Here is a 12,149-nt window from a genome sequence, read left to right as displayed (position 1 = left end):
AGCTCGCATTTGGATTTCTCGCTTTTGATTATTCTCAACTTAGACATCCATACTCGGACAACATAGACAATAGATAATGGACTCCTCTTTTAATGCTTTAAGCATTTGACAACAATTAATTCTTTTCTCATTAGAGATTTGAGGATATTTGTCCAAAACTGAAACTTCCACCATGAATCATGGCTTTAGTTAGCGGCCCAATGTTCTCCTCTCACAATATGCATGCTCAAACCATTCAACTCAGTGTAGATCACCCTTACTTCGTACAAGACGAACATGCATAGCAACTCACATGAAATTCAACAATGAGTTGATGGCGTTCCCCGACAAACATGGTTATCGCACAACAAGCAACTTAATAAGAGATAAAGTGCATAATTACATATTCAATACCACAATAGTTTTTAAGCTATTTGTCCCATGAGCTATATATTGCAAAGGTGAATGATGGAATTTTAAAGGTAGCACTCAAGCAATTTACTTTGGAATGGCGGGAAAATACCATGTAGTATAGGTAGGTATGGTGGACACAAATGGCATAGTGGTTGGCTCAAGTATTTTGGATGCATGAGAAGTATTCCCTCTCGATACAAGGTTTAGGCTAGCAAGGTTATTTGAAACAAACACAAGGATGAACCGGTGCAGCAAAACTCACATAAAAGACATATTGTAAACATTATAAGACTCTACACCGTCTTCCTTGTTGTTCAAAACTCAATACTAGATGTTATCTAGACTCTAGAGAAACCAAATATGCAAACCAAATTAGCAAGCTCTAAGTATTTCTTCATTAATGGGTGCAAAGTATATGATGCAAGAGCTTAAACATGAGCACAACAATTGCCAAGTATCAAATTATCCAAGACATTTTAGAGTTACTACATGTAGCATTTTCCAATTCCAACCATATAACAATTTAACGAAGAGGAAACTTCGCCATGAATATTATGAGCTAAGAACAAATGTTCATACGAACCAGCGGAGCGTGTCTCTCTCCCACACAAGCATGATGTAATCCAATTTATTCAAACAAAAACAAAAACAAAAGCACACAGACGCTCCAAGTAAAGCACATAAGATGTGGCCGAATAAAAATATAGTTTCGGGGAGGAACCTGATAATGTTGTCGATGAAGAAGGGGATGCCTTGGGCATCCCCAAGCTTAGACGCTTGAGTCTTCTTAGAATATGCAGGGGTGAACCACCGGGGCATCCCCAAGCTTAGAGCTTTCACACTTCTTGATCGTAGTATATCATCCTCCTCTCTTGACCCTTGAAAACTTCCTCCACACCAAACTCGAAACAACTCATTAGAGGGTTAGTGGACAATAAAAATTCACATGTTCAGAGGTGACACAATCATTCTTAACACTTCTGGACATTGCATAAAGCTACTGGACATTAATGGATCAAAGAAATTCATCCAACATAGCAAAAGAGGCAATGCGAAATAAAAGGCAGAATCTATCAAAACAGAACAGTCCGTAAAGATGGATTTTATTAGGCCACCAGACTTGCTCAAACGAAAATGCTCAAATTGAATGAAAGTTGCGTACATATCTGAGGATCACTCACGTAAATTGGCATAATTTTCTGAGTTACCTACAGAGAATTAGACCCAGATTCGTGACAGCAAAGAAATCTGTTTCTCGCGCAGTAATCCAAATCTAGTACTTACTTTACTATCAAAGACTTTACTTGGCACAACAAAACACAAAACTAAGATAAGGAGAGGTTGCTACAGTAGTAAACAACTTCCAAGACACAAATATAAAACAAAGTACTGTAGCAAAATAACACATGGGTTATCTCCCAAGAAGTTCTTTCTTTATAGCCGTTAAGATGGGCTCAGCAGTTTTAATGATGCACTCGCAAGAAATAGTATTTGAAGCAAAAGAGAGCATCAAGAGGCAAATTCAAAACACATTTAAGTCTAACATGCTTCCTATGAAGAGGAATCTTGTACGCAAACGAATTCATGAAGAACAAAGTGACAAGCATAAGAGGATAAAACATGAGTAACTTCAAGATTCTCAACATAAAGAGGGGAAACTTAATATTATTAAGATGCATATAACCATATTTCCCTCTCTCATAATAACTTTCAGTAGCATCATTGATGAAATCCACAATATACCCATCACTTAAAACATTCTTATCATGGTTCATATGCATAGAAGTATCATTAAATTTGGCATAAGAAGAGTTATTCTCATTAATAGTAATTGGAGCAAGATTATTATCAAGAATTTGAACATGGTAAACAAGTTGCCTATTAAGGGGATTGTTTTTGGTAATCCAATCATGACTATGACAAGTTTCATAAGGATAGTTAGAACCTATATCATAGCATTCTTTATAATAATCATTAGAGATCGGAGGCATAGTGTTATCATAAGAAATAGAATAGTTATCCTTCACAATCGGTTTATCCTGTGTCCACACCGTTATTGTTATTAGAAGGAGATGTATCAAGAACATAATGACCAGTAGCTAAAGGATTTGCAAACACCTCTTCCCCAAGCTTAGAGCTTTCTATATCATTATGGGAGGAAGCATGGATAGTATCGACACTATGGCAATTATTATCCTCATCATTTTCAGAATTAGTTTCCCGAGAGATTTGCAATATCAAAAGTAGTGTGCTCATTCAAATCATGATTGCTAATGTATGTAAAGGGCATAGGAAGATCATCATATTCAGATTCATTATCACAATAATCATCAGGAGCAACATACTTACGGTTACCTATCGTTATCTCACATACGCGGGGATATGCTGTTACCTCTTTCTTTTTATTTCCCTTATTCTTCTTCTTCTTCTTCGTTCCCTTCTTCTTCTTCTCCTTCTCCTTTTCCTCGTTCCCTTCTTCAGGAGGGAGAGGCTTGAAAGGTGGCTTGTCCGCATAACCTGATTTACTTTCAGAAACAATAGAAGAAACTTGGGAAGATCCCTCCTTTTCATTAATTAGTTGAAAACACACAGCGGTCCTATCATATTTTGGCAAGGTGTCATCTTCTAAAATATTTTGTATGTAAGTATTTGTATGGCTATTATCAATGCAATAAGAAAAACACCCATGCAGGACATCATCAATATCAAGATCACTCATATGTAACAAAGAGATTTTTCTCGACAGTTCTTCACGCCCCAAAAATAAAGTAAGTTCATCATGCTCGATTAGGAGTAATTTCATCATCACAATACAAATTTGCAGCACTCATTGGGTTCAAATTATCATTGGAGGAGCATTGAAAATTAAAATGACCCACTTCATGGCAAACTTCACAAATAAAAGGATAGAGGGTACAAACTTTTTTACCAAGATCATCTAGAGCCCTAAACCACTTTCTAGTTTTTTCATTAGCATGATGGATACAATATTCATCTTTGATTTGATTAATTCCACAAGGTCTATGTATTCCACAAAAATTAACATGCTTATAGGAAATAGCATTCTTAGGAGTTTGAGCATGCTTATTGCAATAATTAACAACAATTTCATTCTTCATGCAAGCCTCTTTAAAAGGTTCATGATACTTATCAAAATTATTTTTAGGCAATTCGAAATGAGAAGCAAAGGCTTTATAAAGATTTGCAGCAACTTGAGAGTCAAGACCATAAGTGGCACTCATATTTCGAAATTTATCGGTATCCATAAAAGCTTCAATGCATTCATAATCATAATTTATACCTGACTCTTTACCTTCATTGTTCTCCCATCCTTCAGCGTTGTCCTCAATCCGATCAAGGAGGTCCCACCTAGCTTCAACCTCCTTGCTTGTGAAAGATCCCTCCGAACACGCGTCCGGATAGTCCTTGTGTTGTCCCGAAAGCCTCGCATAAAAATTATTAACAATAACATTACGGGGGAGCTCATGAATGGGACATTTGAGCATTAGTGATTTCAATCTCCCCACGCTTGAGAAATACTCTCTCCATCACGAGGATAAAAGTTATAAATATAATTCCTATCAATATGCACTTCATGCGGAGGATAAAATTTAGAATAAAAGAGAGATGCAATTTCCTCCCAACCAAGAGAATGCCTATTCTCCAACAATTTATACCAATGCGCCGCTTTACCGGACAATGAAACAGAGAATAGCTTCTTCCTCACTTCATCCATAGAGATACCTGCACACTTGAATAACCCACATAATTCGTGCAAAAACAGTAAATGATCTCTAGGATGGACAGTTCCATCCCCTTTATAGTGGTTGTCCATAACACGTTCAATAATTTTCATGGGTATTTTATATGGAATACTTTCAGCAGGTGGATTTAAAACATCAGAAGCATTATTAGAGTTATCGCATATGGGAGATAAAGCATTATCGTAACAAATTTTCTCCCCTAAAGATGGGAAGCTAAAAAGATCACAAAAACTAGCTTCCCCAAGCTTAGACTTCTTCATAGCATTAGCAGTAATTGCATTCATACTAATAACATCGCTACTAGCATGCAGATAAGGTTCCATAGGTTTTTTAATTCTCGCATCAAACAATTCTAAATCAAGAAAAAGATTAAAAAGCTCACTCTTGTACATTATGCCAAACTAGTGTAAACAAGAAACAAAAAGATGCAATTGCAGGATCTAAAGGAAATAGCTTCGAGCACACACACAACGGCAACAGAAAAATACTTTACCTGAGACCGTAGTATGAGTGCCTTTTTACCTTTCCTCCCCGGCAACGGCGCTGGAAAAGTGCTTGATGTCTACGGGAGCTTCTATTCTTGTAGACAGTGTTGGGCCTCCAAGAGCGAGAGGTTTGTAGAACAGCAGCAAGTTTCCCTTAAGTGGATACCCAAGGTTTATCGAACTCGAGGAGGAAGAGGTCAAAGATATCCCTCTCATGCAACCCTGCAACCACAAAGCAAGAAGTCTCTTGTGTCCCCAACACACCTAATAGGTGCACTAGTTCGGCGAAGAGATAGTGAAATACAGGTGGTATGAATAAGTAGTAGCAACGGCAGAAAAGTGCTCTGCCCAGGACAGTAAACAAGCAGTAGTAACGCAGCAGTATTTAGGAACAAGGCCTAGGGATTACACTTTCACTAGTGGACACTCTCAACATTGATCACATAACAGAACAGATAAATGCATACTCTACACTTTTGTTGGATGATGAACACATTGCGTAGGATTACACGAACCCTCAATGCCGGAGTTAACAAGCTCCACAATAATGCTCATGTTTTAGTAACCTTTAGTGTAAGATAGATCAACGAGACTAAACCAAGTACTAGCATAGCATGCACACTGTCACCTTCATGCATATGTAGGAGGAATAGATCACATCAATATTATCATAGCAATAGTTAACTTCATAATCTACAAGAGATCATAATCATAGCATAAACCAAGTACTAACACGGTGCACGCACTGTCACCTTTGCACACATGCAGGAGGAATAAAACTACTTTAATAACACATCACTAGAGTAGCACATAGATAAATTGTGATACAAAACATGTTGCAATCTTAAAGAGATATAAATAAGCACCTCACTATGCCATTCAACAGTGAATAAGTATTCTGTGAAATCTAGCCTAAGAGACCCACACGGTGCACACACTGTCACCTTCACACACGTGGGACTAGGAGTCTCCGGAGATCACATAAGTAAAACTCACTTGACTAGCATAATGACATCTAGATTACAAGCATCATCATATGAATCTCAATCATGTAAGGCAGCTCATGAGATTATTGTATTGAAACACATAGGAGAGAGATGAACCACATAGCTACCGGTACAGCCCCGAGCCTCGATGGAGAACTACTCCCTCCTCATGGGAGCAGCAGCGGTGATGAAGATGGTGGTGGAGATGGCAGCGGTGTCGATGGAGAAGCCTTCCGGGGCACTTCCCCGCTCCGGCAGGGTGCCGGAACAGAGTTCTGTCCCCCGAATTGGAGTTTCGCGACGGTGGCGGCGCCCCTGGAGTCTTTCTGGAGTTTCGTCAATTGTATCGGGTTTTCTGATCCAGGGGCTTCTTATAGGCGAAGAGGCGGCGCCAGGGGGTCGAAGGGCTGGCTAAACCCTAGGGGCGCGGGCCCCCTAGGCCGCGCCAGGTATGGTGTGGTGGGCTCGTGCCCCCCTCCGGTCCCTCTCGTGTGTTCGGATGATTCCGGGGATTCTAAGATCTTTGGCGTTGATTTCGTCCGATTCCGAGAATATTTCGTTACTAGGATTTCGAAACCAAAAACAGCAGAAAACGTGAAGCGGCACTTCGGCATCTTGTTAATAGGTTAGTTCCAGAAAATGCACGAATATGACATAAAGTGTGCATATAACATGTAGATAACATCAATAATGTGGCATGGAACACAAGAAATTATCGATACGTTGGAGACGTATCAATCGTGTCTGAACTTATTGATGAACACGAAAAGGAGACTGCGAAGCTGTGGAACGATATCCTCTCACTTCACGATACCACCAACAAACTCCAAGCTCAACTCTATGATGTTCAGAATCAAAACTGTGAGTATGAAAACAGGTTTAAACACATAAGCTATGCTGCTAGTTTCAGGATTCCTGAGACCAAGATGTCGTTTGTTGATGGAGAGCCTCTTCCTTGGAAGTCTGATGATGGGAAGAATTCATCACCATCGCCGGAGGAATAATTCATCATCGGTATTGGCATCCCCTTGGTTTGTTCCAAGCTTGGGGGAGTGTCGCGGTATCACATCATCACTATCTTTTATCTTTTTATCAAGTAGTGTCATATCATGAGTAGGGAAGTTATCATATAAGATGTGTTGCGGTATGGAAGTATCTCTCTTTAGTTGGTTATCTATGTATCCCTTGGTGTGAGTTATCGTTATGAAATATTAATGAGAAGTCTTATCATTTACATATTGCACATCTTATTTTAGTTTGCAATTTCTATTATATGATTGATCTTGTTGTTAGTATTGGTATCACTTTGGGAGCATTGAGTAAATCTATTTGGTTTTGGCAAACTTAGCATTGGTCAATAGCAACAACACTTTGAGATTAATTAGAAAAGAGGAAGTACATGTAGACATGTTATTATCTTTCTTGTTAGTTCCTAGCTTAGTATTCTAAAGTTAAAATTGTTTGTGCTTACAAGGAAGATGCATGATTGTTTCTATCACATGTATATTTGTTTGTTTCCCTCAACTCTTATGCTTGCTAATCAACCTTGCTAGCCAAAAACCTGTACTGGGAGGGATTGCTTCTCGTGCATCCAAACCCTTAAACCAAACCTATGCCATCAGTGTCCACCATAACTACCTACTATGTGGTATTTCCCTGCCATTCCAAGTAAATACTTCATGTGCTACCTTTAAACAATTCAAAAGTTATTACCTCTTATTTGTGTCAATGTTTTATAGCTCATGAGGAAGTATGTGGTGTTTTATCTTTCAATCTTGTTGGGCAGCTTTCACTAATGGACTAGTGGCTTCATCCACTTATCCTATAATTTTGCAAAAAGAGCTGGCAACGGGGTTCCCAGCCCCAATTAATCAACTTTCATTAATAACTCTCTTCACATGTTTTGCCCTGATTCATCAGTAAGCAACTTAATTTTGCAATAGACACTCCTCCATGGTATGAGATTGTTGGAAGGCACCCGAGGATTCGGTTAGCCATGGCTTGTGTAAGCAAAGGTTGGGAGGAGTGTCATCCTTAAATAAACTAAAGTACATGTGTAAACAAAAGAGAAGAGGGATGATCTACCTTGCTGGTGGAGATAACGTCCTTCATGGGAGCCGCTCTTTGGAAGTCTGTTTGGCAAGGGGGTTAGAGTACCCGCTACCATTCGTTGACAACAACAAACACCTCTCAAAACTTTACTTTTATGCTCTCTTTATGATTTCAAAACTTAAAAAGCTCTAGCACATGATTTAACCCCTGCTTCCCTCAGCGAAGGGCCTGTCTTTTATTTTATGTTGAGTCAGTAAACCTATTTCCCTCCATCTTAAGCAAGCAATTGAGTTGTTGTGATCCTACCATCTATATTGTGATCTACTTAATCATGCCTTTTATTCTTCCTTGTGCAGTACAAGTTTTATCTTAATGAATATAGCTTTGAAGGTTATCAATGATTATGAGGAGATTATTATGATTGAGTATACAAGTTTTGTTATAAGCTTTAATATAAGAGCGTTGCTCAATAGATAAGTACAATCTGTTAATTGTTCTCTGACCAAGAACAAAGTTTGCCATCACCAATTATGATTTCCTATGCACCTTTGTTTGTGATTTCCTTTTACTTGTTTCAAGTTGAATTATATGAGGAAGTTGTCTACTAGAATGTCTTGTGTGAATTAATATGATGCTTCTCGTCCGTATTTTATTTATCGACTCTTCGCTCCATAAACATGTGGTCTTGTTTACTGAGCTCAGTTTCGCTTGGGGACAAGCGAAGTCTAAGCTTGGGGGGAGTTGATACGTCCATTTTGCATCACTATTTTATATCATAATTTACTGTTATTCATTGATATCTTTTCATATTTAGAGATGATACTTATGTTATTTCATCTATTTTGCATGTTTCATCACTATTGGAGAATCGCGCACCGGAGCCAGGATTCTGCTGGAAAAAGCACCGTCAGAATGCAATATTTCGGAAGATCAACAACTGACGGGAATTATACTGAAAATCATATTTTTCCAGAAGACGGAGGTAGCCAAAAGGAGGAGCCGAGGAGGGCCGCCATGGGCCCCCCTCATAGGCCAGCGCGGGCCCTGCCCTGGCCGCGCCGCCATGTGGGGAGGGGGCCCACAGCCCCCTCTGGCCTCCTCTCCTTCGTGTACTTCTTCGCCCCGAAAACCTAAGCTCCAGAGGATAGTCGCGAAGAGTCACAGCCGCCTCTGCGGGGCGGAAAACACCAGAGAGAAATGAGCTCTCCGGCAGGCTGAAACCCGTCGGGGAAATTCCCTCCCAGAGGGGGAAATCCACGCCATCGTCATCGTCATCGAGCTGGACATCATCTCCATCATCATCACCATCATCTTCATCATCATCACCGCCATCTCCACCGCTGCACCTCGTCACCGCTGTAACAATTAGGGTTGGATCTTAATTGTTTGATAGGGGAAACTCTCCCGGTATTGATTTCTACTTGTTATTGATGCTATTGAGTGAAACCATTGAACCAAGGTTTATGTTCAGATTGTTATTCATCATCATATCACCTCTGATCATGTTCCATATGATGTCTCGTGAGTAGTTCGTTTAGTTCTTGAGGACATGGGTGAAGTCTAAATGTTAGTAGTGAATTATGTTGGGTAATATTCAATGTTATGATATTTAAGTTGTGGTGTTATTCTTCTAGTGGTGTCATGTGAACGTTGATACGTCTCCGACGTATCGATAATTTCTTATGTTCCATGCCACATTATTGATGATATCTACATGTTTTATGCATACTTTATGTCATATTTATGCGTTTTCCGGAACTAACCTATTGACGAGATGCCGAAGGGCCGCTTGCTATTTTCTCGCTGTTTTTGGTTTCGAAATCCTAGTAAGGAAATATTCTCGGAATTGGACGAAATCAACGCCCGAGTCTTAGAATTGGACGAAGCTTCCGGAACACCCGAGAGCCGCCGGAGGGCAGCCCCGGGGCCCCACACGCCACCCGGCGCAGCGCAGGGGGGCCGCGCCCCTAGTGTGTGGGCCCACCGAGCCCCCTCCGAGGCTGCCCTTCCGCCTACTTAAAGCCTCCGTCGCGAAAACCCTACGACGTTCGACGAAACCGAGAGAAAACCTTCCGCGAGCCGCCGCCATCGCGAAGCCAAGATCCGGGGGATAGGAGTCTCTGTTCCGGCACGCCGCCGGGACGGGAAGTGCCCCGGAAGGCTCCTCCATCGACACCACCGCCATCTTCATCAACGCTGCTGTCTCCCATGAGGAGGAGTAGTTCTCCATCGAGGCTCGGGGCTGTACCGGTATCTATGTGGTTAATCTCTCTCCTATGTACTTCAATACAATAATCTCATGAGCTGCCTTACATGATTGAGATTCATATGATGATGCTTGTAATCTAGATGTCATTATGCTAGTCAAGTGGGTTTTACTTATGTGATCTCCGGAGACTCCTTGTCCCACGTGTGTAAAGGTGACGAGTGTGTGCACCGTGTGGGTCTCTTAGGCTATATTTCACATAATACTTATTCACTCGTTATGAATGGCATAGTGAAGTGCTTATTTATATCTCTTTATGATTGCAATGTGTTTTGTATCACAATTTATCTGTGTGCTACTCTAGTGATGTTATTAAAGTAGTTTATTCCTCCGCACGGTGTAATGGTGACGAGTGTGTGCATCGTGTAGTACTTGGCGTAGGCTATGATTATGATCTCTTGTAGATTATGAAGTTAACTATTGCTATGATGGTATTGATGTGATCTATGCCTCCTTTCGTAGTGTGAAGGTGACGAGTGTGCATGCTATGTTAGTACTTGGTTTGGTTATGTTGATCTGTCATGCACTCTAAGGTTATTTAAATATGAACATTGAATATTGTGGAGCTTGTTAACTCCGGCATTGAGGGTTCGTGTAATCCTACACGAGTTAGTGGTGTTCATCATCCAACAAAAGGGTGTAGAGTCTAGCATCTATCTACTTATTCTCGTTATGTGATCAAAGTTGAGAGTGTCCACTAGTGAAAGTATGATCCCTAGGCCTTGTTCCTAAATACCGCCATCTGCTGCTTGTTTACTTGTTTTACTCGCATCCGTACTTCCTGCAATATTACCACCATCAACCACACGCCGAGCAAGCACTTTTACGGCGCCGTTACTATTGCTCATACTTATTCATACCACCTCGTATTTCACTATCTCTTCGCCGAACTAGTGCACCTATTAGGTGTGTTGGGGACACAAGAGACTTCTTGCTTTGTGGTTGCAGGGTTGCATGAGAGGGATATCTTTGACCTCTTCCTCCCCGAGTTCGATAAACCTTGGGTGATCCACTTAAGGGAAACTTGCTGCTGTTCTACAAACCTCTGCTCTTGGAGGCCCAACACCGTCTACAAGAATAGAAGCACCCGTAGACATCAAGCACTTTTCTGGCGCCGTTGCCAGGGAGGAAAGGTAAAAGGCACTCATACTTCGGTCCCAGGTAAAAGTACTTTTTTGGCGCCGTTGTGTGTGTGCTCGAAGCTATTTCCTTTAGATCCTGCAATTGCATCTTTTTGTTTCTTGTTTACACTAGTTTGGCATAATGGACAACAATGAGCTTCTTATTCTATTTCCTGATTTAAGACATGGATGGTTTGATGCGAAAATTAAAAAACTCATGGAACATATTAGTATGAACACTTTGAATACCATTGTTGCTAATGATATAGAAAATTCTCAGCTTGGGGAAGCTGGTTTTGATGAAAATGATCTCTTTAGCCCTCCGGGTATTGAGGAGAAAGTTTATGTTGATTATGATATGCCTCCCATATATGATGATTATAATGATAGTGGTCTTTTGTTGCCACCTACTATGGAGGATAAAGCTTGTTATGATTATACTATGCCTCCTATATTTGATGATGAGAATAATAATGATAGCTACTTTGTTGAATTTGCTCCCACTACAATTAATAAGAATGATTATGCTTATGTGGAGAGTGATGATACTTTTATGCATGTGAATAAGAATGCTTTATGTGATAGTTATATTGTTGAATTTGTTCATGATGCCACTGAAAGTTATTATGAGAGAGGAAAATATGGTTGTAGAAATTTTCATGTTACTAAAACACCTCTCTATATGCTGAAATTTTTGAAGTTACACTTGTTTTATCTTTCTATGCTTGTTGCATCATGCTTCATGAATTTGTTTATTTACAAGATTCCTTTTCATAGGAAGCATGTTAGACTTAAATGTGTTTTGAATTTGCCTCTTGATGCTCTCTTTTGCTTCAAATACTATTTCTTGCGAGTGCATCATTAAAACTGTTGAGCCCATCTTAATGGCTATAAAGAAAGAACTTCTTGGGAGATAACCCATGTGTTTATTTTGCTACAGTACCTCTATTTTATATTTGTGTCTTGGAAGTTGTTACTACTGTAGCAACCTCTCCTTATCTTAGTTTTGTTGCATTGTTGTGCCAAGTAAAGTCTTTGATAGTAAGGTTCATACTAGATTTGGATTATCGCCGTGAAACAGA

Source organism: Lolium rigidum, chromosome 3, assembly GCF_022539505.1.
Source record: "Lolium rigidum isolate FL_2022 chromosome 3, APGP_CSIRO_Lrig_0.1, whole genome shotgun sequence".
Lineage (NCBI taxonomy): Eukaryota > Viridiplantae > Streptophyta > Magnoliopsida > Poales > Poaceae > Lolium > Lolium rigidum.
This window is presented reverse-complemented; position numbering follows the sequence as displayed.